General features: G+C 34.7%; 1 protein-coding gene across 6 annotated transcripts in view; it reads left to right on the top strand.

Moving 5' to 3' along the window:
• ATP10B (ATPase phospholipid transporting 10B (putative)) overlaps positions 1–26,291 on the top strand; it is a 296,022-nt gene that overhangs the window by 29,488 nt on the left and 240,243 nt on the right. The window contains exon 1 of one of the 6 annotated variants that reach the window (XM_074291987.1): positions 16,717–16,735. The exons of the other annotated variants lie outside the window; for them this stretch is intronic. The gene's annotated coding sequence lies outside the window, so the exon portion shown is untranslated. Of the gene's footprint in view, positions 1–16,716; positions 16,736–26,291 lie in introns of those variants that run through there. 6 annotated transcript variants of the gene reach the window in all.

The raw sequence follows: 26,291 nt of genomic DNA, 5'->3' as shown, positions 1-26,291 counted from the left end.
GAAAGGTAGGCTGAGGGCAGATTATTAATTGTTAAACAAAGGACTTGACATTTGTTCCTTAAGATCATTGGGAAGCATTCATGTTTATTTAGTAGGGAGGTGACATAATCAGACCTGAACTTTAGCAAAAGTGGGGTGGGGGGAGGAAGGAAGCAGTGAGAAACACTTCATGTCATGGAGAAAAAAAAGGCTTGAAGGAGAGAAAGTAATTAGGAAGCTATTACAATAATCCAAGTGAGAGGGGAATGACCAGCTAAGTGGTAAGAAGGGAATAGATGTAGAATATGTGGAGATTGAAATAAGATTTAGAAACTGACAAATATATTAGGAGAGTAGGATTGAGGAGTCAGTAACCCGAACTAGAAGGATTGTGGTTGTTTCAGTAGAAATAAGGAAGTTTGGGTAGGATGAGGGGAAAAAGAGTTGTATTTTCAAAGTGTTGATTTTGAGATGCCTATTGATAATATGCATAGAAATATCTAAGAGATAGTTTATGAAATAACATTTAGCTGAGAAATAAAACTAAGCCTGAATATGGAAACCTAGGAGTCACCCATATAAAGATGATCATCAAACCTATAGGATCTAAGCAAATTACCAAGTTAGAGGGAACATAGAGAAAAATAAAAGATGAGGGAGTGGGGCCAGGACAGAATCTTAGAACATTCCCACAGCTAGTTTATGTGACATGGATGATGATTCAGCAAAAGAAACTGAGAAAGAGCAATCAGACAGGTAAAAGAAGAGCTGAAAGAGAATAATGTCATGAAAATACAGAAGAGAAAGTGTATCCAGGAGAGGGTAGTCAGTAGTGCCAGATGATGCAAAGAGCATAAGAAAACTGAAGCTTGAGAAAAGACTATCAGATTTAGCAATTAAGAGATCTGTCATTTTGGAGATGGTAGCTTCAATGGGGGGATGAGATCAGGAGCCAGTTTGCAGAAGGCTTTAAAGAGAATAATAAGAAAGGTAGAAACAATGACTATAGAGTTGTTTGGGTTTTTTAAGAGTTTGACTATAAGAAGGAGAAATATAGGATATTGGCTTATAAGGATAGTAATGTCTAGTTGAGGGGAATAGCATAGGTATGGACATGTTTGTAACCAGCAAAAAATGAAGTAGTGAATAGAGATTAAAGATTATTTTTTAAAAAGGAAATAAATGAAGGGGTAAATTGTAAGGAAAATGAGAGAGTAGGATGAAGGAAGCATATAAAGGACAGGAGATCACTTTCAGCATCTTGTTCATCATTTAAAGCTACGTATTTATATCTTACCATCACCACAATCTCCATCATTTTTCCCCTCTGCTTATTTTCCCCTCTTTATATATGTGTATAGGTAGATCTTTTATTGGAAAATTATTTTCCCTTGATTCTGCTATCCATTTAAGCTACTACCTTTTCTCTCCTTACTACCAAACATCTGAATGAGGAAACTTAAACCCAAGAAAGTTTTACCTGAAGTCACAAAGCTAATGAGTGTTAAAAATTTGATCCTGTGATCTCTAACTTCAATATTCTTTCCAAAAGATTCTAATTTTAAATCTTCTAACATCAAGACCTCTTAACCTATAATTGATGGGATTATTTGGTTTTTTTATATGTTTTGATAAAGATATTTACATATAATTGATTCCTTTTGTAATCCTATACATTTAAAAACATTCTGAAAAGTTGTCATGAGTTTCCCTGAACTTCCAAAGAGGTCCATAACATGAAAAAAAATCAAATACTCTTAGCAACAGTGATCTGCATGTATCAAAAATGTTGATTTCCTCATTGCCTAAGAACCATTACATCTGATATTAGTGCCTCTACTGAGAGATGCTTATTAGCCAATAGCTTATCCAGATCTTTATACAGAGAGATGGATGTCCTCCCCAGGCAGGCAGGAAAGACAGATGCATTCTAAACCATATTTACATTTTGTTCTCATTAATTCAGGCCAGGTTCTCATCTCTAGTGACATTTGATAGCTTTGCTTTCCATGAGCAGCTAGGACTTTTATTTTCATGGGATACAAATTAGGAATCAATATGTTTTTGTCTGGAGTTTATCAAAGGTGACTGTAAACTGTAGTCACTTACACCTGCTGGCAAACTAATTTCTAGTTCTGTTGTATACAACGTGGGGTTATCAGTCAGTCCTACAAGCATCCAGAGATTGACAAACCCTTAGACTAAGGAGCCCCCTTTTTTCTAATGTCATGCTAATTTAAACTTGAAGTCATCAATCAAGGGTTTGTCTAAAACTCTTCACTTATTAGAAAAATATACTCCTTCTATAGGGGCTTAGCCCTTTAAAGCAGAAAGCCATTGAAAATGAGCAGCTTTCTCATTCAATTTCATTTTTTAAAATATTCATTCATCCATCCATCCATCAATCCTTTCAATAATGAAGAATAGCTAGGTGGCACAGTGGAATGAGTACTAGCCTTGAAATTAGGAAGACCTGAGTTCAAATCCTTTCTCAGACACTAAACAAGCAACCTAAACTGAATTTGCCCTAGTTTCTTCATCTGTAAAATGGGAATAATAAGAGTACATATTTCCCAAGGTTGTCAGGAAAATCAAATAAGATAATAATTGTAAAGCACTTCACACAATGCCAACATGTAAATGTTAACTTTAGTTGTAGCAGTAGCTTATAATTTTCCCAATCAACAAATAAACATTTAATTTAAGCACTTATTTCATGCCAAGCACAGTGTTAGAAATCTGATACAAAGATAAAAGTGATTTAGGTCCTGCCTCTGATAGTACAAAGACAAAAAGGAAATAGTCCTGTCCTGAAAGCTCTTACATCTATTGGAGGGGAAAGGAATGAGGAATAAGAGTACAACAGTTCTCAGATAAATAAATTCTGGATAGGAACAAAAGTAATATAGATTTGGGGAAGAAGGCAGAAAAGATGAGGTAAAACTTGCCTCAAAAGACCCAAGGATCAAGATGAAGCAAGAGGATATTCCAGGCATTAGGGAAGCTTGTGCAATGGTACATAATCAAGAGATGAAAAATTACGTGTTAGGGAGAATAATGTATAATGAACCTAAAGAGACAGACTGGAGCCAGATTGTAAAAGACTTTCAATTTCCAGAAATTTGGAGCCAACAAAGACCGCAAATCCAAATTTCTTATTTTACAGAGAAGGTGATTGAAGTCCTCCTCCCCACCCCACCCCCATGCCAAAGGATGCAAGGTCACACAGTTAATTAAAAAAAAAAAATGAGACTAGAGCAACAAGGCTTCTGACTTCCCAGTCAAGGGTTTTCTACTATGATATGCCAAGTCTACTTCTAAAGGGATTTGAGGTTGTTTGTAGGATTAGACATAATGTAAAAAGAGGGCAATTAAGAATAAACACAAAACAGAGAACAAATATAAGCATGGTGCTAGTCACTGTGTTATGTGACTAGAGTCACAAAGAAACAAATCCTTTCCCTTAAGGAGTTTACATTCATTTGGGCGTGGATAGGTGGGAAAGAAATGAAAAACAACATGAGCACAAATAAGTAAATAAACCATATTCAAAAGTAATATAATTTAATTTTTTGCCATAGGAAGGAGACAGGGGGAAGAGATACCAGTGGTCCCCCAAGCCAGAACTGAGCACTGAATTTGGCACTGTTTCCTGATAATTAAAAACAAAAAAGGGAATTATTGAGTTTCATATATGATGATTATAGGAAAGTAAGTTTCCTATAGACAAAAATTTTCCTGAGTCAAAAATTATGCAGAGATTTGTCAAATGAGTTTTACTTTCTTTCTGACAATGTGCCTAGTACATAGTAAGCATCTTACAAATATTTGTTTATTAATTGATTTCTTTCTCATTGGGAAATCTGTCACATGGTCTAAATATTTTAACAAGGTGCTCCCCTTTGATTTATGCACATTCAATTAAATATAATTTTAAGTTTGCTAGGTATTCATTGAATACCTAACAAACATTGAGCTAAATCCTATGGAGAACCCACCAAAGTACAAAACTACAATCCTTCAAATAGCTTATAATCCAGTTGAGGAGAGACAGTCTAAGCATATGAAAAAATGTTTACATAGGTAGGATTTGTAAAGAAGCAAATCTAGGCTTAATATAAGAAAAAGCCTTCCCAATTATTATCTCTGTCCAAGAGAGGTATGACCTGCTTTGGAAGGTGGCAAATTGTTCTCACTGGATATTTCAAACAGGCAACATGATGTCGTGCTGGATATACTAGAAAGAAAATTATTTTTAGATGTGATTTGGATTCTAGATGACCACAGAGGTCCCTTCCAATGCTGACATTCTATGATTCCATGAGTCATGATATATACAAATATATATATATATATATATATATATATATATATATATATATATATATATATATATATATATATATATATATATATATATATATATATATATATATCCACATGGACAAAGACTTAAATGTTATGCATATACATAAATATATGTGGAAGAACAGGAGAGGAATAGGGATTAAATTTGTAATTTCATTGATGTAGGGAACTCCCAGATGAGTTTTCTTTCCTGATGCAAATCAAGACAGAGCAATATAATACAACATATGCTTAAGTAATAAATAAGCATTATAGACCATGAGTGCAATAGAAATTGAAAGGAGATATCACTGTGACTTAGGTAGGTCAGCAAAAGTTTCTCAGAGAAAATGAAAATTTAACTGAGCTTTGAAAAATGGATAAAGTTTAGATTAAAAAAGAAGTATGCATTTGATCCAGCAGTGTCTCTACTGGATCTGTACCCCAAAGAGATTATAAAAGAGAGAAAAAAACTCACATGTGCAAAAATGCTTGTAGCAGTCTTTTTTGTAGTGGCAAGGAACTGGAAACTTAATAGATGCCTATCAGAGAATGGCTGAATAAAATATGATATATGAATGTAATGGAATATTCTTCTTCTATAAGAAAAAATCAGCAGGATGATTTCAGAAAGGCCTGGAGAGGAGGGAGAAGATTGCCAGATCAACTGAGGCTTGCATGAACGGGTGCTAAATAAAGTGAGTAGAACCAAGAGAACATTGTACACAGCAACAGCAAGATTATATGATTATCAACTGTAATGATTGTGACTCTTTTCAACAGTAAGGTGATTTGGGCCAATTCCAATAGACTTGTGATGCACAGAGCCATCCACATCCAGGGGACTGAATGTGAATCACAACATAGTACTTTCACTTTTTTATTGTTGTTTGCTTGCTTTTTTCTTTCTCATTTTTTTTCCCTTTTTGATCTCATTTTTCTTGTGCATCATTATAATATAGAAATATATTTAGAAGAATTGTGTATGTTTAACCTTACTTGCTGTCTACAGGGAGTGGAAACAAGGGAAGGAAAAAAATATGGAACACAGGTTTTGGGAAGGTGATTGTTGAAAACTATCTTTGTATTTTTTAATAAGCTATTAATATGAGGAAAAAGAAGTATTTAGAAGGAACTATGTGAGAAAGGGAATCTGGAAAGGCAAAAAGGGGATTGTTGTTGAACAGACATATGAGATGGATGCTACTAACAAACTACTTTCAGGAAGTCATGTGTTTAATAGAATTTTTTCTAGTATTGCTAATAATTACCATGATACCATTCATATCTTCTTAAATGAATGGATGAATGATAAAGGATGTGTGGGAAGGCATTTATTAAATGCCTACTATGTATCAAGCACTATAGAATACACTGGAGCTACAATGACAAAAGGGAGCTGGCTCTACCTTCAAGGAGTACAATTCTAATTGGGGAAAGATTAGAACTTGGGGAGTAAGTTTTAGTCTGGAGATTCCAATCTCTAGTCTATGGTGAGCAAAGAACTATAAGGGATTTGATACCTTTTTCAGAAGCAATATTGAATTGATGACTCCTGCCAAAGCAAAAGGTAATTAGTTTTCTTGGTAGCCAACCACACTCATTTATAAGATGATCAATTCTAGCTACATCTGCTGTGTATAAAGCATGGAAAAGATGTTCTCTCTATGAGAAAAATGCTGCCTTTTGTTTTGTTTTCTCTTTGAAGAGCTAATAGACCTGGTTGAGATTTTGAGCCCTTGCCATATTCCTACATCATGCTGCAGCTTAATTACACTCACTCTACAGGTTTCTATTGCCCTTTAGGACCATCTGCAATTTTCATCCTTCTGAGATTCTGGCATACCAAGATTTGTGAAGCATAACATCTCAGTGAGAGTATTGCTGCTAAAAGATGAACTTTTGCAACAGTGATAAATTTGTGGCATTAAAAGAACTGTTCAGTTTCCCAAAATTCAATCTAGCCCTAACTCTATCTCTGGTTCAACTGTGGCCATGATATTAAATACACACACATGCATGTACCTGTCCACATAAACATATTTGCATGCACATAGACACAAAAACAAACACAGAGAAAGTAGATTTATCTGAGCAATCAAGTTTCTTGTTCTTCTTCATATATGAGATTCCATTAATCTTCCATCTCTTCACTTTTGCACTAGTTATCCCCACAGCCCTGAAATGAGGGTTTTCCCTTCACTTGTCCTCTTGTTATTAATCCCATGATCCCTTCAGAAATCTGCTCACATATCATTTTCTTCTATGTGAAACTTTCCTGGCATCCTTAGTTCTTAGTGTCCTCCCAATTTCCTAATGTTTGTTTTGAATATAGTCTATCTACTTCACTCAATTAATTGGTGCAATTATAAAGCATCTACTCTGTCAGGCACCATGTTAAATGCTGGAGATACAAAAGCAAAAGACAGTTCCTGCCTACAAGAAATGATAGGTTAGACAGCATGTACATATACTATGTTGGAATATACAAGACATATACAAAGCAGACTGAAGCTACCCTTAAATGGGAAAGCATTAATAGCTAACGGAGACTGAAAAAAACATCCTGTAGATATAAGATAGCCCTTGAGTTGAGTCCTGAAGGAAATCAGGAATTACAGGAGGCAGAGGTGTTACAAACATGGAAAACAGTTGCTTCTGAGCTTCAAAGACAGGTGAGAGAACATTATATGTGAAGAATGACAATTATACCAAAAAGTAAATAAATTTTATTTTAATAATAGTGATTTAAGATTTTTAAAAACTCTTTATGCCTAGTATCTCATTTGATCTTCAAACCAACCCTATGAGTGAAGTGTTTGTTTGTGTTTGATAAAATAGAGAAAAATGGGGGGATATAGGTAGGAACAGTGAAAATGATTGATTGGTCGATTGATTGATTTGTAGATCTGAAGCATGTCTGTGATTTTTTTGGTATGAAAAACTCTGTAGAGAAAGAATGTTGGCCTTCCAATCAGAAAAAACCTGGGATTAAGTCCTGCTTCTGACATATATTAGTTGTGTTATCCTAAGCATATCATTTAACTTTACAGTCTCCCAATCAATTTTGTGAAACCAGAAGTTGAAAACTTTGAGTTGCCATAAAGAAGCTCCCTAAGAGTTTCTGCTAAGACGTAGAGTTAACAGAGTTCCCACACTGTGGTGTGTGATTTTTTTTTTTCTTCTTATATTATGTGTTCTAGGGAAGACATGGAAGTAGAGTGAGTTATCTGAGTTAAAATATTGTGGAAGATTGAGAATTTTTATAAGTTGATACAGACATAGAAAAGTTAGTGAAGCTGCTTCATGTTTATTATACATTCTTTATTATTACTTAATTGTTGCTACCATTTAGTCTATGGTCTGAATGACTGAGACCATAAAATTAGAATTCAGTGTCTAAATGAAATTAAAAAAGCTTTGCTATTTCATAGCTACATGCCTAAACTCACCTAACTACTTTGCAAAAATTAGCTATTTATTACTGAACAAAATGAGAGAACGTTGATGCTACAGCATAATGCGTCCCTACCACTGGAAAAATAATTCAGTATTTGACTGACAACTGATCATCAGAAGGGTTACTTCTGGAAAGAATATTCTTCCAGGTTTGTTTGTGCCAGAAAATTCTTCTTTGGGTTCATCAGGCAAGCAAGTTATTAATCCTCTTTACTTTGTTCTGGGTCTGTAGTGCCATCTGGAGAAACAGAAATCCTAGAAAGGCGAGAAAAAAGGATAAAATTCCTTAATATGTACAAAAATTCAAGAAGATATCCCCTCTATGGTTTCATCTCCTCCATTTTAGAGAATTAATCTGACATCATCTCATTTTATGCCTTCAGAACAAAGAAATAAAAAAAAAACCACTTGTTTTGAAGTAAGAGGCTTGAGTTTAAATTTTAGTTCTTACTGTGTGATTAGGCTACTCACTCAGCCTCTCTGGGCCTCCTATTCTCTTTTTGTTTCTAGTAAATGTATTTATTTTCAATACACATTGCTTTATAAATCATGTTGGGAGAGAAAAGTCAGAGCAAAAGGGAAAAACCATGGGAGAGATTAAAAAAAAAAAAAAAGAAAAGAAAAAAAGAAGTGAACATAGCATGTGTTTACATTTGGTCTCCTTAGTTCTTTTTCTGGGTGTAGATGGCATTTTCTGTCCAAAACAAAATCTTGAGACTGCTTTGGATCGCTGAACCATTGAAAAGAACCAAGTCTTTCATAGTTGATCATTGCACATTGTCACTGTTATTGTATATAATATATTCCTGGTTCTGCTTGTTTCATTCAGAATCAGTTTGTGTAAATCTTTCAAAGCCTTTCTAAAATTAGCCAGTTCATTTTTTATAGAATAATAATATTCTGTTACATTCACATACCATAACTTATTCAGCCACTACCCAATTGATAGGCATCTACTCATTTTCCAATTCTTTGCTACCACAAAAAGAGCTGTTACTAACATTTTTGCACAGGTAGATCCTTTTCCATTCTTTATGATTTTCTTGGGATATAGACCTACTAGTGCACTGCTAGTTCAAAGAGTAAGCAGTTTTATAGTGCTTTGGGCCTAGTTCCAAATTGTTCTCCAGAATGGTTGGAAGGACCACTTATTTCTTATCTATTTAATGAGAAGCTTGGATGTGATAACCTTTAAAGCTCCTTCTAAGTGCTAAATCTTTCATTCTAGAGCCCCTTCTTGAAAACAAGTATAAATTTTCACCAGTGATTCTGGGAAGGCCATTGTGCAATACTGATGAATAGGATAGGAAAAGTCAACTTCTTACTGTTCCATAGTTTCAGTCATAATCAACTCTTTGGGACCCTATTTGGGATTTTTTTTGGGCAAAGAAACACAGAGATTTCCCATTTCCTTCTCCAGCTCATATTGCATGAGAAATTAAGGCAAATAGGATTGAATGACTTGATTCAGGCCATACTGCTAGTAAGTGTCTGAGGCCGGATTTGAACTCAGCAAGATAAGTCTTCCTGACTCCAGGCCTGAAACTCTATTTACAGGGTCCCATTCTTTTCTCTCCCTCTTTTCCTCCCTCCTTTCCCTCCTTTTCCCTCCCTCTTTCCCTTCCTCCTTCTCTTCTCCCTCTCCCTTTCTCACTCTTTTTTTCTCTTCCCTTCTCCCGCACCACTTCACATTCTCCTTTCTTCCTCTCTCCTTTCCTCACCTTTATTTTAAATATATTCTTATATTGGTTCTTTACCTATTACCTACAAACACATACAGCTCTTCCTCATCCTTGAAAGCAAAAACATTCACTTAACTGTTATTCCCTCAAGAAATTGTCTGAAATCTCTTTTCACCTTCATTGCTAAAGTTGTAAAAAGAATCATTTTATTCACTGTTTGCTCACTGAACCTCTTGCTTATCATCCCCTGCTGCCTGACTTCTAAATCTATCAACACTTCTGAATCTTCTCCCTCCAAGGTTACCAATGATATTAAAAAGCTAAACCCAAATGGCCTTTTCTCAGTCTTCCTCCTACTGGACCTCCCTGCAACTTTTAACACCACATATACCACCCCTGCTTATGTATTCTCTTACCTTGTTTTCTAGGATGCTATTCTTTTTTTGTTCCCAGTCTCTTTTACTGGATTATCATTCCATCTTTTATCCCTAGTCATGAGAGTTTCCACAGGCTCTATCCAGGACTATCTTCCCCTTCTTTCTCTATATTCTTTGCCTTCTGTACTTTTTAACTACCATGAGTTCAATTATCATCTATACATAGATGGATTTCTAAATGTTTATATTCTGCCCTCACCCTTCTCCTGAATTCTAGTCACTCATAATCAACTACCAGTTGGATATCTCTACCTGGATATCTTTTAGGCAACTCAAGCTCTGTATGGCTAAAACAGAATTCATTATCCCCTCTCTGCCTCTGCCTGCCCTATTTCTGAATTTCCTTATTGCCCTTGAGAAAACTGCATTCCATCTAGTCTTTCATTTTCTAGTCACCATTTTCAAAGTCATCTTTGACTCATGTCTCTTATTTCTTTGTATCCAATCAACTGTCATATCTCACATCCTTCTCCTTCCCTCTACTCACTTCCATTTATTACCCAAATTCACATCCTCATCACCTTTTATCTGGATTAATGTAATATCCTTCTTAACTGGTTTCCCTTCTTCCAGCCTTAATCCTCTCTAATCTTTCTTCCACAAAGCTCCTGAAATAATTTTCTTAAACCCCAGATCTGATATATTGCTTTCCTTGCTCAAGAAGCTTCCAAGTCCCACTGCTGTTTCTAGGATAAAATACAAACTGCTTTATGAGCATTTCAAACCCTTCCCAATCTAATGTCAATCTACCTTTCCATCCTTCTTTCCTTTCATTCCTCTTTATTCCAACCAAAGGCCATATGTTCCATAAACTCAACATTACATTACCCATCTTCATGTCTTTTCTTAGTTTATCCCTCAACATTCCTTCTTTATATCTACCTCTTAGGATTATTATCTTTCTTCAAGATTATTCAGGTACCCCTTTCAATATAGATTTCTCAAAATCTATAGTTGTTAGGGTTCTTAGCATCCTCAAACTACCTTGTATTTACCTAACTGGATATGCCCCAATAAAATGTTAGCTCTTTAAAAATAGGAACTAATTCATCTTTATCTTTGTATTGTTAGTACCTAGCACATGATTTAGTGTTTGGATAAATTGGAAACTATGGGAAAAAATGGACTATCTGTATATCTGGTCAATTGTTTAGGGCATGCTAACCAACAATTCAAGGGCCATCTCCAGTCATCCAGATCTATATCTTGGAACTGGACCCAGGTGGCTCTGGAAGAGCAAATGAGGCTGGTGACTTCACACAACCTACTATCATTTAATCCAATTTACTTGACTATCAAGGCATCGCCTTCCTAATGCCATGATCATCTTCAAGGATGAAGAAAAAACAACTAACAATTTAAGACAAATATTTGAGCTTGACCTTTTCAACATTACCTGTCAAATACCTTCAGAGTAAAACGTATTAATTATATTCTGTCACATGACAATCCTGGAAATCTCTATTCTATTCCAATTTCCACCCATTCAGCTACCTTAAAACATATCAGTCATAGTAAAACAGACAAGATTGGATATTTCAGTATAAATCCATCTTAGCAACTAAATAAGTAACTCAAGAGTATAAATTATATTAATGATGGAGTAAGAGCATTGTGTACAAAAAATAGTACATTATTTCAATTGATTTTTAAAACATCTATCAAATGCCTAACATGTACTTCTATGGTCTGTGGGCTCGGTGACACAATTCTGAAAACTTTCAGAAGTTGCCTTGAACTCCCAGCTGCTGGTGTCTTTCTCCTGAGAACACTGCAGTCTTTGTCTTTATCTTCCAGATCTCAGGCAAAAGTATTGTGTAAGCAGAATCATAAGCCTGCCTGATTTAAATAGTTACAGATTAATGAAATTCTGCAGCATTTGAGATCCTAAGACCGATCCCAAAGGACCATTGCTATGCAGTAACACTCTGATATTCATAACATCTCTCAGAATAAAATAAGTTTGAAAGGACAGCCAGCTCTGCCTGGGAGCTCCAAGTGATTCTATAAAGTTTGTTACACCTTGAACTATTTCACATTCTCCATAACATTTCTTTCTAAGTGTACAAAAGTGCATGCATGTATAAGTATCTGTTTTGAGGAAAGGAAAGAGGTATCAAGACCTGTGATTTCATCAGTGTATGCAATTGCCTCCTCCATTGAAAATCTGCAACTAGTCTATTGCTTTTAGCCTTAAAGAGAGGTCTAGAGTCCTGGAATGTTAACTGATTTGTTCATGGTCACAGCTTTATGTATTTGTCCACCCAGGTCTTCTTGGTCCCAGAGTCAGCCTTCTATTCACTAGATTATGTGGCCCCTAGATCTCGAACTTGAAAACTCTGAAATTGTGGGGGGAAAAAAAAACTTTATTTCTTTTATCTCTTTTACAAATACTATTTATTTTATTCTTTGCTCTTACTTGACACATTCTCTCATTATCATCTATGTGTCAAAATAACAAAGGTCTGTTAAAAAGAAAATTATACTGAGAAATTTGGATTCTTGCTCCAGCCCTGAATGAAGACTACCTATGTGACCTTCAGACAAGTCACTTAACACCTCCATGTTTCATTATGTACATCTTTAAAATGGGTGTCAGCTAACATTTGCTCTGCTCACTTCTTGGATTTTTGTAGCAAAATAATGACTTAAAATATTTTTGAGGGGAAAATAAAACTATTTCAGTCATATAGATTCAAATTTTATAGGATTGTAGATATAGAACCAGAGGGAACATCAAAGACTATGAAAGCTAAAAAAAAAAAAAAAAAAAAAAAAAGAAAACATTTTACAGATGAGGAAAATGAAAGCCAGAGAGGTTGAATTATTCACCCATAGTCATACAGGCAATAAGCAAAGGAGATAGAATTCAGGTGCCCTGACTTCAGAACCAGTAAGAGCTGTTTGTAGGTAGTTTAAAAAAAATAATAATGTTAATAGCAATATTTTCAGTACTAAAACCTTTCATTTTGTTGTGCTTTCCATCAATAAATAAAGCCACACCAAATAAGGTTATTTCATGCTTACATCAAGAGAGAGACTCATGTTTATATTAAGCCTGTCTCCTTGCTGATGCTCTCAGGTCACATAGCAGAATGTGCTTGGTTAAAATACAAATTGGGTCTCACTGTGTAAATTTCAACACTTTCTAATCTCCCCCTCTTTAGACATTGATTTAAATTAATTGTTATTCAAGGAGTCACAAGCTCTTCCCTGCAACCTCCTAATGATTTGACCTGCTGCTGTAAAATTCTTATTTGAATCTCAGCTTTGGAAGCTTTCAGCATCAGTTATTTCATCAGAAGCCTATTTTCATCAGATCAATTTTTTGATTTCCAATTTTTTGCCAAGTTTCATTTAAATATGCTTAAGATATTTTGAGGACACCTTTATTCCTAATTTGTACACTAACAATCTAAATCCCAACAGAAATTGAAGGTAGCAGAGGGTACTCAGAGGCACTATCTGGATGGCTGCCTCACAGTCTTACCTGCTATTCTCCCTGTGTGACCTTGGGCAAGTCATCAAATGAAATTAAAGATGTAAAGTACCTTTGAGTGCCATATAAATGTTAGCTACAGTTATTATCATTTCCCTTCTAGGACCTTTCCTTTTCTAAAGAATGAGGGCCATGGACTAAAAATGACAACCACAGTCCCTTTGACTTTGTAACCAGAAATTTGATGACTATCCCAAATGTTAAATGGCAAGTCCAAGCTAAAAAAGTCAAGTATATGTTGTTCATAAAAGAAGGGAAAGGAAAGATATACTTTTTACAACTATGATGAGGGGAAGAGTACATGATAAACTGACACACTTTGTTGATATATAAGTAGTTAATATCTGCAAAGGACTTGGGTAAATTAAATGTCTTCTTTTTTTCAAGAGAAAACTCTTTTAAGATAGTACTCTTTCAGGGAACAGTTGAAACTGTCCAAAAAAAACTAAAGGAATATAGATAAAGGAATCTTGATAAAAGTTGTTAAAAGGATTTTTTTTTTAAAGTGAAGTTTTTGATTAGGTAGATTTGGACTGGGAGACAGACTTCTCTGACAGTTCTAGGAATAATCTCCAGGATGTGAGAAAAGACATAATACTTGAAAGACTAAAAAAAGAACCAATTGAACTCCAAAGCCAGAATAACAATAATTGTAGTGGTGTTTTGTTACCTCATGCTTCAACAGGGCATAGTAATGACTCTTGAGTCCTTGAAGGTTAAGAACTAGAAGAGTATAAGTTCTGGCACCTCCTGCCAAGTTGGAAAAGCTTCAGCTATAGGCACAGTGGCAGGGCCTGTCCTTTGAGGAGCAGCCTGACTAAATTTAGAAATATTCATTGTCAGAAGTTTGGTCAACAGGTGATGATTTTTTTTCAACAAAAACTTATAAAGACCATCTGCTAAGATTGGAGTGTTTATAATCTGAGCTTCTAGAGATAAATCTCCTATCACTGAAATCACAGTTTCCTGAAATAATGAAGTTTTGTATTTAGTTTTCAGAAACATACTTTAAGACATTGACACATTGTACAAAAAAATGAACAATGAGAGCAGTGAGTTGACTCAAAACTATATGGTTGAAAGAATTGGGAAAATTTAATCTAGGAAATAGAAATCTCTGAGACCTGTTCCGCCCCAGAGGGAAAAATAAGGCTCTCTCAGTGAACATAAACCCCGCCACGTCACACAGAAAATAAGTGGCAGAGCTTACTCTGATTTGAACTCAGGTCTTTCTGTTCTATCTAATCAGAGTCACTAACTGGACCCTGGTACATTACAACTTACCACAAAAATCAGCTCCATCATTCAAATAATATTTACAATAGTTAAGGAGCACACGTATAGCTTATAAATAAATTATCTCTCAGATTCTTTTCCTGGAAACATCTTTGACTATTTTAGAATTCTTTTTAATTCTTTTTAATTATTCACAGTGTCCAATACAGTAGCCAAATTCCACATTCTTGATTTTCCCTAGTTGTTAGTACTTTTCCACTTTCACAATTTATGTCTATCCTGTGTCTACTTCTGTGTAAATATATTGAGTGCAAGTTTCTTGAAGACAGGACAGTCTCACTTTTTCATTTGCATAATGCTTCTTTAAAAGTTGTGCTTGACTATTACAGATATTTAGGATTGAATTTAACTGGATATTTCTTCCCAAGCTCTTCATTAACCTTACTGTTTTTTGTTTTTGTTTTTGTTTTGTTTTGTTTTTACTTAGTAGTCTGAAGTAGATCCACAATTACCCTAGCAGCAGGCTGTGATTCTATGTAAATTTTTTTTTTCTCAAAGAGTTAGTATTGATTAAATTTCTTTATTTCTCAGTTTTTTTCCAAGACTTCTATTCTCAGAGAACTCCTTATACTAACTTCCAGACATTCTTGCTTAGCACCTAATTCCTTCATTCTCCTGAAGACAGTCATTGACCAGACAATCAGCATTTGTACCAGTTATCTGAGAGATTGACAATTTTGTAAAAAGAATGTTCCACAGAAGCTTCCTTTGGGGGACCATAAATCAAAGAAATCAACAAACTTGTAAATGCTTTGGGTTCTGGATGTGCATTTGAGGTCTTCAAATAATCGGTGATTATGATATGTTGGTCCCACTTGTTATGTCTGACAATCAAACTATACTCAATAAAGAATATGACTACTTCAAATATGAGATATATGGAGTTTTCAGAGAAGTCTAATAGACAGCACATGTCTAATCATCATAACTAAGAGCCTTTTTTTCCTTTTCAAGTGTCCTTATAGTCTGGTAACTAAATACTATTCAGATAGAAGAAGACAGAGAGACAGGCAAGGTTACAATTGTCTAGCATTGAGAGGGAGCCTGGTAGAATGATTAAAGTGTTGTCTTCTCATATGCTACTTATTTGTCTGACCTAGGGCAAACCACTTAAACAAAGTGATTCAGGATCCTTCACTTAGGCAACTGGCTGATGACAAAGATGTAACATTAGACTTGGGATCAAGAAAACTTGAGTTTAGATCTTGCCTCTATAATAGCTATATAAATATAGACAAGTCCCTTAAAACCCTCAGTTTCTTCATTTGTAAATGGGGATAATAATGATATCTCCCTCAAAGAGTTGTTATGAGAATCAAATGAGATAACACATGTAAAATACTTTGTAAGCCTTTAAGAATTATATACATGCTAGGTATTATTATGGTTATTAAGCTAAGAATATTAATAGTTTCTACCATAAAACTCTAATGCAAAAATCAAATGAGAATATATGTGTAAAATACTTTATTTTTATGCTTAAATCATTATAGAATTGTTAATTATTATAAAATATTGGGGAAATACTGAGTGGAAATAATTATTTTAGCATCATATGTGGATTATAAAGCTCCAGGAAGAATTTTTTCTTCACTATGCCATCTATTTAGCAGAAAGTAGAATTGTACAGTAGAATTGCATTTAGCATTCATAGATGCTGCAGAAATGCATAGCTGAGCTCTAAAACACTGCTCTTTGTGTTCTGAAAGAGTGTTTCTCACTTACAGAAATGCCATTCTTTCCCCCTCACACTTGGCTCCAACATAGCAGCATTTTCCCCCAGTCTTTGGTCACAGTTGTTCTTCCCAGCCATGTCCTTTTTCCTCATCCCTCTTCCAAAGGAGTATCTATTGCCACCGACTTCAAAGGCCCTGACTGGGAGGCATATGATGTTATCAGCAAGATGAAAAGCATTCTAAGAAAAGGAGACCATGCTTTAACCTAGTATTGGGCCAGAGAAATGTTACAGCATTCAAGCAGTGTTTACTATTGTTGTGAAAGATGCAGGCTCTGTAAAGGACTCGCCATTACCAGGGGTAAGTAAAAAGTGATCTACCATTTTACTTTACTTGGTCAAGATTTCCTCTGGCTGATTTGCTTTGACTTTTGAACCTCAGCTAGAAGTTACAGTTATGCTAGAGTCTGAAAAGTAGAAGTAGAAACTAATTGAGCTCAGCTGGTATAAGGTACAAGTTCCCCTCAGTCAGAAAGCTATTTTTCCCTTTTAATTAATAGCATTATGATGGGCTGGTAGCAAGAGCTGTTTCAACAGCCTGAAAGCTGAGAGTATGCAGATACAGTGAATGATGAAGAGTGGAACCTGCATTTAGTTGGTAAGGACACAGAAGCAAAATGAGTGTGCTAAAATCACAAAACAAAAACCATGAGATGCTTTAGAAGGAACAGAAAGAACACCTTTAGTTCCAGATAAACATGGAAGCTAGAAGCTAGTTATTGTATAAACATTGTATTAGTAGCTTTCCACTGAGAAAAAAGACTTTTCCTTTGTGATTGTACCAAAAGGAAAACCAGTGTTGAAAGGAAAAGTTTGTTGTTAGGTTTTCCAAGGACATATACTGACCCTCAGGGGTCAGCATGAATGCTACACTGACTCTGGCAGGACTATAGAAAAGCACTGTTTCATTTATTTCTGCTTCAGGGCAGTGATGAAGGCAAGGCCGGCTGTGTACACAAACCACTGGATGAAAAGTGAAAAGTTGGCAAACTCAAATAGAAGTTTAGTCTGCGTGAGGTCTAATAAGTAGGTTGGCCTATTGGTTCCCCGAATTGATTGCACAGTTTGGGCAATTATGAGAAAGAGCACAGGAAGATATATCTCCTCCTGAGGCGTCCACTTACAAAATTGGAAAATCTGGCAGGCTACTTTTCTGGGTCAAATTCTTTTGTCTGACCCTATCTTGAATCTATACAGCCAAGGGATTTTATCTCATTGGTAGATGTACTGTTATATCAATTTACTTATCAAGCAAATGAATAATGTTGTTTCTTCTTCATACATTCCTCACCCTAAACTTTACAAACACCCACTGGATTTTTGCTGATCATGTTTTCCCCTTTGCTCAGATTGTTTCTTGAATGATTTCAGATCGCAAAAATCTTATTTTGGAAGGGATTTGGCAGAGTCCCTTCTAATTTCAGTGTGTATTATTATTGTTCAAGAATTCTGACAGCATAACTTAGGTAACTGTGGATTGTTAAGAGGCTGAAAGATGGAACCTATGGAATCAAATCTTAGGGATCTGGAGTTAAAAACAAGTGTTACCTTTTAGCACATAAGAAGCTAATACATTCATAGTATTATATGTGGAGACATGAAATGTACAATAAAAGTCATCTAACCCATCATTCTCATTTTTTAATTTTTATTTGAACTTGATAGTCATCAACAAATACAAACATTTCAATATACAAAGAATATGAAAGATTATAATATAAAAAACTGACCTTTTTCAAAGAACTATATATGCAGCCTGGCCTCAGGTTGTGTTGTAGAGAGATAGCATTGTGCTATGTATTACCTATTCAGAGGAAGAAGCGATTTCTGATTGACTGAGATAATTCATGATTCTTCTATGAGAGATAGTTCAGCTTATTGCAGAAATTCTGAGAAAAAAACTAGTCAAGACAGAGATTTGAATGGTGAAAGCTTGGAGTTGCAGACATGTATAGAAGCCAGTTCCAACATGTTTCTTGACATGCAGGACTGCAGACTGACATTCAATAGTTTGTCTCAACCAGCTTCCCGGAATTCCTATCTCCACCTGTGTTACTAAAGTCTCTCACAAAAGTCTCTGCAACAAACTAAAATGAATTCTATAAGTAGATATAGAGCATCATTTTCAACATTTTATCAGTCCATCAGGAGTCATAATTCCCTCCATATATGCAGACCCAGTATAGGGCTGTCCTTCCATAAAGTTGCCTCATGAAGAAACATGTATGAATATCTAAAAGCAGACACACACATATATACAAATATCTATAATGCACATATACTGGGCAATATAAGATGATGAGAACTAAACTTCTATACTTCCCTATTATTTTGGGGAACACTGTTTCAGTCACCCAGGCTTACAACTTTGATGTCATTTTTGGTTCCTCACTCATCATCATCTCACATATCCAAATTTACTGCATCTATCTATCCACATATGTATATGCATATGTATATAGATTAGATACATATATAAACACATACATTTATAATTTTTTCCTTTGTGCATTTTAAAAATTTACTATTGATGCTGTTTTTTATTGCTATCACTACCCAGATTCACTCCCGCTATAGAAGTTGAAACTCTCTATTGAAATAAATATTTGTAGACAAGTAAAACAAATATGACCTAGTGAAAATCAGGCTCACTGGTATGATCCCAGAATCTAAGATGCATGTTACTATAGCTTAACATGCATCCAGAGACTGGCCATTGTCCCCCTCTCCAGACATGTACTTTCTGTAGCGTAGAATCAAGATTCCTATGTCCTTTTCTCTATTTTTTTATTAAGCAATTCGGATAATACCCTGATTTCAATGATCACTCTACCCCACATCCTTGCCTTACGATGATTGGGCAGTCTTTGATTTGTGTTGTATCAGCTCTTTGTCTATATAAAAAGCCTTGAATGTTCAGAGGTTGGTGGGGAAAAATTGGAATATGATTCTTACTATATCTAAGCCATTAAGACTGTTTATGTAGCAAGGGAAGGGAAGATGAAATGGCCACTTCTGCTTTTTGCTATTAGTATCTGCCTCTGAGATGGTTACTATCATTGTGTAGCAGTGTTGCTCTTAAAAGAAAACAACAACCCTCCTTCTCCTTTTGCCATACAACAAATCAACACTTTGGCTATGTTTGAGAATGGATGTTATTTACATTCTTTGCCTCTGGTTCACCATTTATTTCTCTGCTAAGAGGTGGGAATACATAACATCATCAATCTTTTGAAGTCATAATTGGTCATGGGTTCAGAGATCTTCCAGAGTTTTTTTCTCCTCACACTATCTTTTGGTCATCACATCAATGTGATGTGAAAATACATAATTGTATTTTCCTGGTTCTGCTCATTTCACTCTATATCAGTTCATTCAAGTCTCTCCATCTTTCTCTAATCCAGCACATTCATCATTTTATGGCATAATAATATCACAGTAACTTTTTTCTTATAAATTGAACCAACCCACAGCTCTATCAAATAATGTATTGGTATGTTTATCCTCTCACAATTCTTCCAACAATTGCTGCTTTATATTTTTATTGTCTTTACCCATCTGATGGATATGAGATGACACATCAAAATTGTTTCAATTTGAATTTCTCATATCAGTGATTTGAATCATTTTTATATGATTGTTTTTACTTTGTATTTCTTCATTTGAGGACTACCTATTCATATATTTGCCCACTCATAGATTGGACAATGGTCTTTATTCTTATATATTTTATCTTGTTTTCTTAATTATCAGAGTGTTAGAGAAATTTATTATGTTTTCTTGATTTTATCTAACCAAAATTGTCCATTTTTACCTTTTATAAGTATCTCTATACTTTTAATAGGTACTAATTCTCTCCTTAGTCATTATTTCAAAAGGTCTGCCTTCCATTTTTTCCCTTTTTTATGATTTAACATCAGATTTATTTCATGTGTCCATCTGGCATTTATTATGGAATTCAATGTAAAGTGTTAATCTAAAACTTATACAAGTCTGCTTTCCAGTTTTTCCAATCAAGTGAAGACTCATTATCCTGAAGGCTGGTACCTTTGGGTCTAGTTGTCTTTGTTTCATAGATAAGGAAATTGAAACCCAGAAAACTTAAAAGATTTGACCAAAAAGATTTGTCACAGAAAGCAACTGAAAGAACTGGGATTTGAACAAAACCTCTCCAACTATGTATTTCTTCATAGCTTTTGAAGGTATTGTTCTAGACAACCAGGCTTACAAACTTGATGTCATCCTTAGCTTCTTATTTTTACTGATGATATATCATATCAATTATATATATATATATATATATATATATATATATATATATATATATATATATAATTGCCAAATATTGTTGTTTCTGCCTTTAGAATATCTTTTGTATATATTTCATGTCTACCTACAAAACACCACTTCTTCAGGCCTTCATCACTTCTTGCTTGGACTATTGGAGTAATTTTCCAATTGGTCTCCAATCTCTCCCCATTCTGATCCATTCTTTACTTAGCTGCCAAAATGGTTTTCCTAAAGCATAGGTCTCATATCACCTCTCTCTCGTTCAATAAATTCTAGTGCATCCCTATTGCCTTCCGGAACAAATATAAAATCTTTTGTTATTTAAAGCTGTTCAGAACATAATTCTTTCCTAGTTTTTATACTATTTTTATGTCTTTTACCTTTCCACCCACTCTGCCATCTAGCTACATGGAACCACTTACTATTCCTTACAGATGATATTATTTTTCCCATCTCCATGCAGTCTCCCTACCCTCTATGGACAGTTCCCCCATATCTAGCCTGTTTTTCCTTTTCACCTCTAAATTTGAATTTCTTTGGCTTCTTTCAAGAGTTAGCTCAAATCCCAGTTTCTCTAGGATGCCTTTTCTGCTTCAACTGATCCCACCAAACTATAAGTCCTTTCCCCACTGAGATTATCTTCTATTTTGTAGGTATTTCAGTTATTTACATATTACTTTCTCCATTTGAATGTGATCTCTTTGAAGGGAAAAACTTATATTGTCTTTCATTCTATCCCTAAATAGCATGGTTATCTAAGATATAGCAAGCATTTGCTAAATGCTTTTAATTGAATGATCCCATATCTAGTACATATTCCTCTGCACCATAAATTGAAGGAATCTAAAATTTATCTAGAAGGTGTGTTCCCCTCTTCATTAGAAATTTTCATTCTAACAACTGGTGAGTTTTCTTTAGCATGGAATTTCTGGTCACAAATTTACATTTACATAATGCTTGCATAATTACTTGATTGAGTCAAAAGATTAATAGGAAAGTTCTGGATACTGATTTGAACCTAGGCAGATTAGTAATTTCAAAGTGTTAATTTCTCCTTGACTCATAGCTCTATTTTAAATTATCTAGTTAAAAGAATTTTTATGACCCCTTTCCAGTTATTGTCTTTTTTTAATTCCACTTCAAACTTTTTCTTGTTGTTATTCAGTTGTTTCAGTCATGTCCAACTCTTCATGATCCCATTTTGTGTTTTCCTTAGCAAAGATACTGGAATGGTTTGCCACTACAAACAAGGCTTTATTATTAAAAGTTTTAATTCAGGGCATAATGGTGAGAATCCTAGACTTGAGTCAGAAAAGCTAGGTTTAAATTCCTTCTCTGATGACTGTGTAATCATGAACAAGTCAATTAATCTTCATGAGCCTCAGGAAAATTTTTGTGACCACTTATTACAGATACATACTTGTGGTTTCATGGATGAAAAATGCACACAAGGATTTCCACACCAATAAAATCACAGGCCCTTGACAAACAAATGCACAAAACCAAAATGAAAGTAAATATATAATAGGATCATAGATTTCAAGCTAAGAGGAACCTAAGAAGCCATATAAGTCAAAATCTTTATTTTACAAAAAGGGAAACTGAGAACCAGCCAAACTGGAAAGTTCATACAGAAAATTAGTGAGACAAAGGGAAAAAATATACTTTGAAATTGTAGTTTGGATCTGGCCAGTACAGGCCTTGATGGCCCTGCCAAGGGATTTAGATTTTATTATCTAGGCAATTGGAAACATTAAGGGAATTTGAGCAGAAAAATGATATGCCAAGACATAGAGCTACAAGGGTGTGAGCAAAAAAGAGAAAGCCAATTTGGTTGAATTGAAGTATAAGAGGAGAAATAATGTCCAATGAGTCTGGAAAGCCATGTTGCAGCCATGTTATATAAGGCTTTGAAAGCTAAACAGAAGAGTTCATATTTTATTTTAGAGGTATTAGGAAGCCACTGGGGTTAACTGAATAGGGGAATCACATGGTCAGACCTGCAATTTAAGAAAATTACTTTTGCAGCAGCGTAGTGCGTGTACTACAGTGATGAGAGATTTGAGGTAGAAAAGCCTGATTCCAGAAAAAGAACTTATAAATAGATATTTGTATAGAATGATTTTACATATATATATATATGTATATATATATATATAATCTTTATATTATATTTCTATATACACATATACTTCTGTCTAATGGCAGCCATCTCTAAGGCAAAAAAAAAAAAGAAAAAAAGAAATTTGCATGATAACTATTATGTTTTTAAAAGGAATATCAAGTTGTTATTTAAGAGCTTTGCAGTTTCATGTGTAATAATCCTTTTTTATACTATGTTATAGAAAACCTTGTTTTATTCTAGAAATTAAAAGTAGAATAAATAAAAATTAAAAAAAAAAAAAAAGATTGTTGCAATAGTATAGCTAAGAGGTGATGAGACCCTGAACAGAAGTGGTAACTGTGTGAGTGAAGAGAACAATTCAAATATAAGAGCTGGTGTGAAGTGTATAAATAACAAAATTTGGCAACTCTTTAGCTATGTATAGTAAGGAAGAGTAAGGAGTCCAAGATAATGCTGAGATTACTATCTCACTAGCATTAATGCTGAAATTATATCTACAACATAGCAAAAGACTAGAAGGGTGACAATGACTTCAACAGAAATAGTGAAGTTTGGAAAATCATAGAGTTTAGGGGAAAGATAATGACTTCAGTTCAATGGTTATATCCTATGTGAAAAATAGCTTTATTAAGTTGCCTAAAAGCAATGATTATTTTTCTGAGAATAATGATAATGCTGTATTAATGTACCAATCTAAAACTGTTGACCCTTAAAAATGCTTTCCTCATCCAAAAAGGGTCAAAAATTTTTTTTCTCTACCAAATGAGCTATGACTTTCTACAAGTTATTTTGCTCCTTTAGACCTCATTTTCTTCTCCTGTACAATAATGGGGGTTGAAATAGATGGTATACAAGGTCTGTTTCAGCTCTGACATTCTTTAATTCTCTGCCCTCTGCCTGCATTTTAGTGGGGCTCAGCTGTTACCACCCAAGACTCTGTCAATAATTCTGCACCCCTGGTACAAGCTCATATAGTTGGAAAAATACTCAGTGTAGATATGCTGTGTTGAAAACTCAGCTTAGATGTAGAAGGCGATGTACATTTAGACCCTTTTTCATGTTATTACACTGAGCTCAAGGGTAATTACATTGAATTTGATTACAATCCTTCAAACTTTAGGCTGTACTGATTTCGGTAAATAGATTGTCACTGTTTTGAGGACAGTGGTTACCATCTATTGGTTTGAATATATTCAGACAGCAGTTCCTATTTAATATTGCTTTCTCTCCCACAATTGCTGACATATTACCTCATATCACAGGAAAGGCAGTTTGTCCTCTGCTGTCAAATAAACTTGATGTAATAATAGAAAATTCTGAAAATTCAATCAAATATTACTGCTCCTCCAGGGAATTTTTAGGCTGATTCTTTTTAAGTGGGGGAAAAGACAGAATTGGATCATGTACAAAGCTTTTACTATATCTGTTACCTTGAGCTTCAGCGAGGCAGGGGAGAAACAACTGGGTTTTCCTTTTGAAGTGGTTCAGAGAATGGTATTGACATGCATTTGGAAACTTTTTCAGGAAGTCACTGTCACTGCAGGGCTACATGAACATGGAATCAAGGGTATTTTAATTTATTCAAGGGTTCTATTTCTTCAACATTAGGGTAGAATGAGTCTTTATCCTCGAAAAAAACATGACTGTGAAACCAACTTGCCTCAGTAGGAAAAACAGCTTACTCCATCCTTGCCTAAAAAACTTCCCCCATGACTGTGGATTCTGTTAAATAGATCAGTTCTGAGTTAATACTCTTGAGTATATATTTAACATAATTCAATTCAAGATATCCAAGTGTAAAGAAACTCACATTGGCTCTGAACCAGAAGAGTTAGGTATGTTGTTGCCCATGTGACATAGGGCAAAGTTTCCATAGGTCTCAGTTGTCTTATCTGTTAAATAAGGGAATGACATAGATGATCTGTCTCTGAAGTCCCTTCAAACTCTATCAATTACTCTCTGATACTCTTAAATATTTATTGAATAAATATTTTATGCTCAGATTATGTAACCCTATTCTTACCCCATCTAACAAAATAGATATGCTCTCAAGAGCATGGACCATATCTTGCTCATATGTATATCCTTCTTAGTATTTGGAATTGTGCCTTTCAAAGAACAATAATAATTTCAAAAATAATAATTGTTTATGTCCACAGAGCACTCAATATGGAAGCCCAGTGTGGTGTAGTAGGAGGATTGGTTTAAATCCTGATTCTGCTACTTACTACTTTTAGAGTTTCATTAAGCAAGTCACTTAACCCCTTTTGGACTTCAGTTTCCACATCGTTAAAATGAGGGAGCTGGACTAGATAGCCTCAGAGGTCCTTCCAAATATAAATCTATAAAGGATGCTCTAATATAGCATAGAAGCTCATTAAAGGAAATATGAGGTTCTGGTTTTGTCTCTTTCTCTATCACCTAGCATGGTGCCTAGTATATAGGATGCTAAGATCTTAGATTTGGAGCTTGACAAAATAATAGAGGTGTAGACTAATCCCTTCATTTTATAGATGAGGAAACTAAGTCTCTTGGACCTTGCTTAATACTTGATCAAGTTAACATAAAGATGAAAAAGGAATGCAATTTCCCTGACTCTGAATCCAGAACTCTTTCTACTGAACCACTCAGCCTTTCAATCAATAAATAAACATTTTTAAGCATCTACTATGTGTCAGACACTGTGCTAATCATTGAGAATAATGACAGCCCCTGCCCTCAAGGAGCATATAGTCTAATGGAAAAAACAACAAATATATGTAAAACAAGCTATAGACCAGATAGAGGAAGACACTAGAATTAAAAGGGAAGGCTTCCTGGTCATTTAATAAGTGCTTCTTAAATTGAATTATCAGGCATTTCATACATATATATGCATATATATGTATATATATATATTTTTTTTTCTTATTCAATATCAATGTGATAGGTATGTGATAGGCAACATAAGCATTATCATCCCTATTTTTCAGAGGAGAAAAATTAGCTCAGATAATTAGCAGTAAGAGAATAGAGACAGAATACAAATTTATTTATTTCCCTATGCCATACTGTCTCTCTAATAGGTTGGGATATTTCATTAAAATTTCATTAAAAAAGTGAACGGAATTTAAGTTTTAAATAGGATCAAAATGTCTAATCTTTCTCTATATATATTTGCAACGACTTTTTATTATTCTTGAAATGTCACTCCAAAACCCTAAACCACAATGTGCTACAGTTCCTAAGGAGAAATCATGATTCTGAGAGTAAGGTGGCACTGATTAGAGTTATAGCTGACTTTCCCTGACTCCCAGATGAGGGTGGTCTTCCTGCTGAAATATTGCTATCACATACTTTGCCATTATTAGGATTTAGAAGTGGAAGCTAAGTTTTAGTTTTTTGCAGTATATCAATGAGTCCACTGGATTGCTCAACATTGCTGGGGCATGAAAAGGAAATA

Source organism: Sminthopsis crassicaudata, chromosome 2, assembly GCF_048593235.1.
Source record: "Sminthopsis crassicaudata isolate SCR6 chromosome 2, ASM4859323v1, whole genome shotgun sequence".
Classification (NCBI taxonomy): Eukaryota; Metazoa; Chordata; class Mammalia; order Dasyuromorphia; family Dasyuridae; genus Sminthopsis; species Sminthopsis crassicaudata.
The sequence above is the reverse complement of the archived record's forward strand: the minus strand, read 5'-3'. Positions and strand labels throughout refer to the sequence as shown.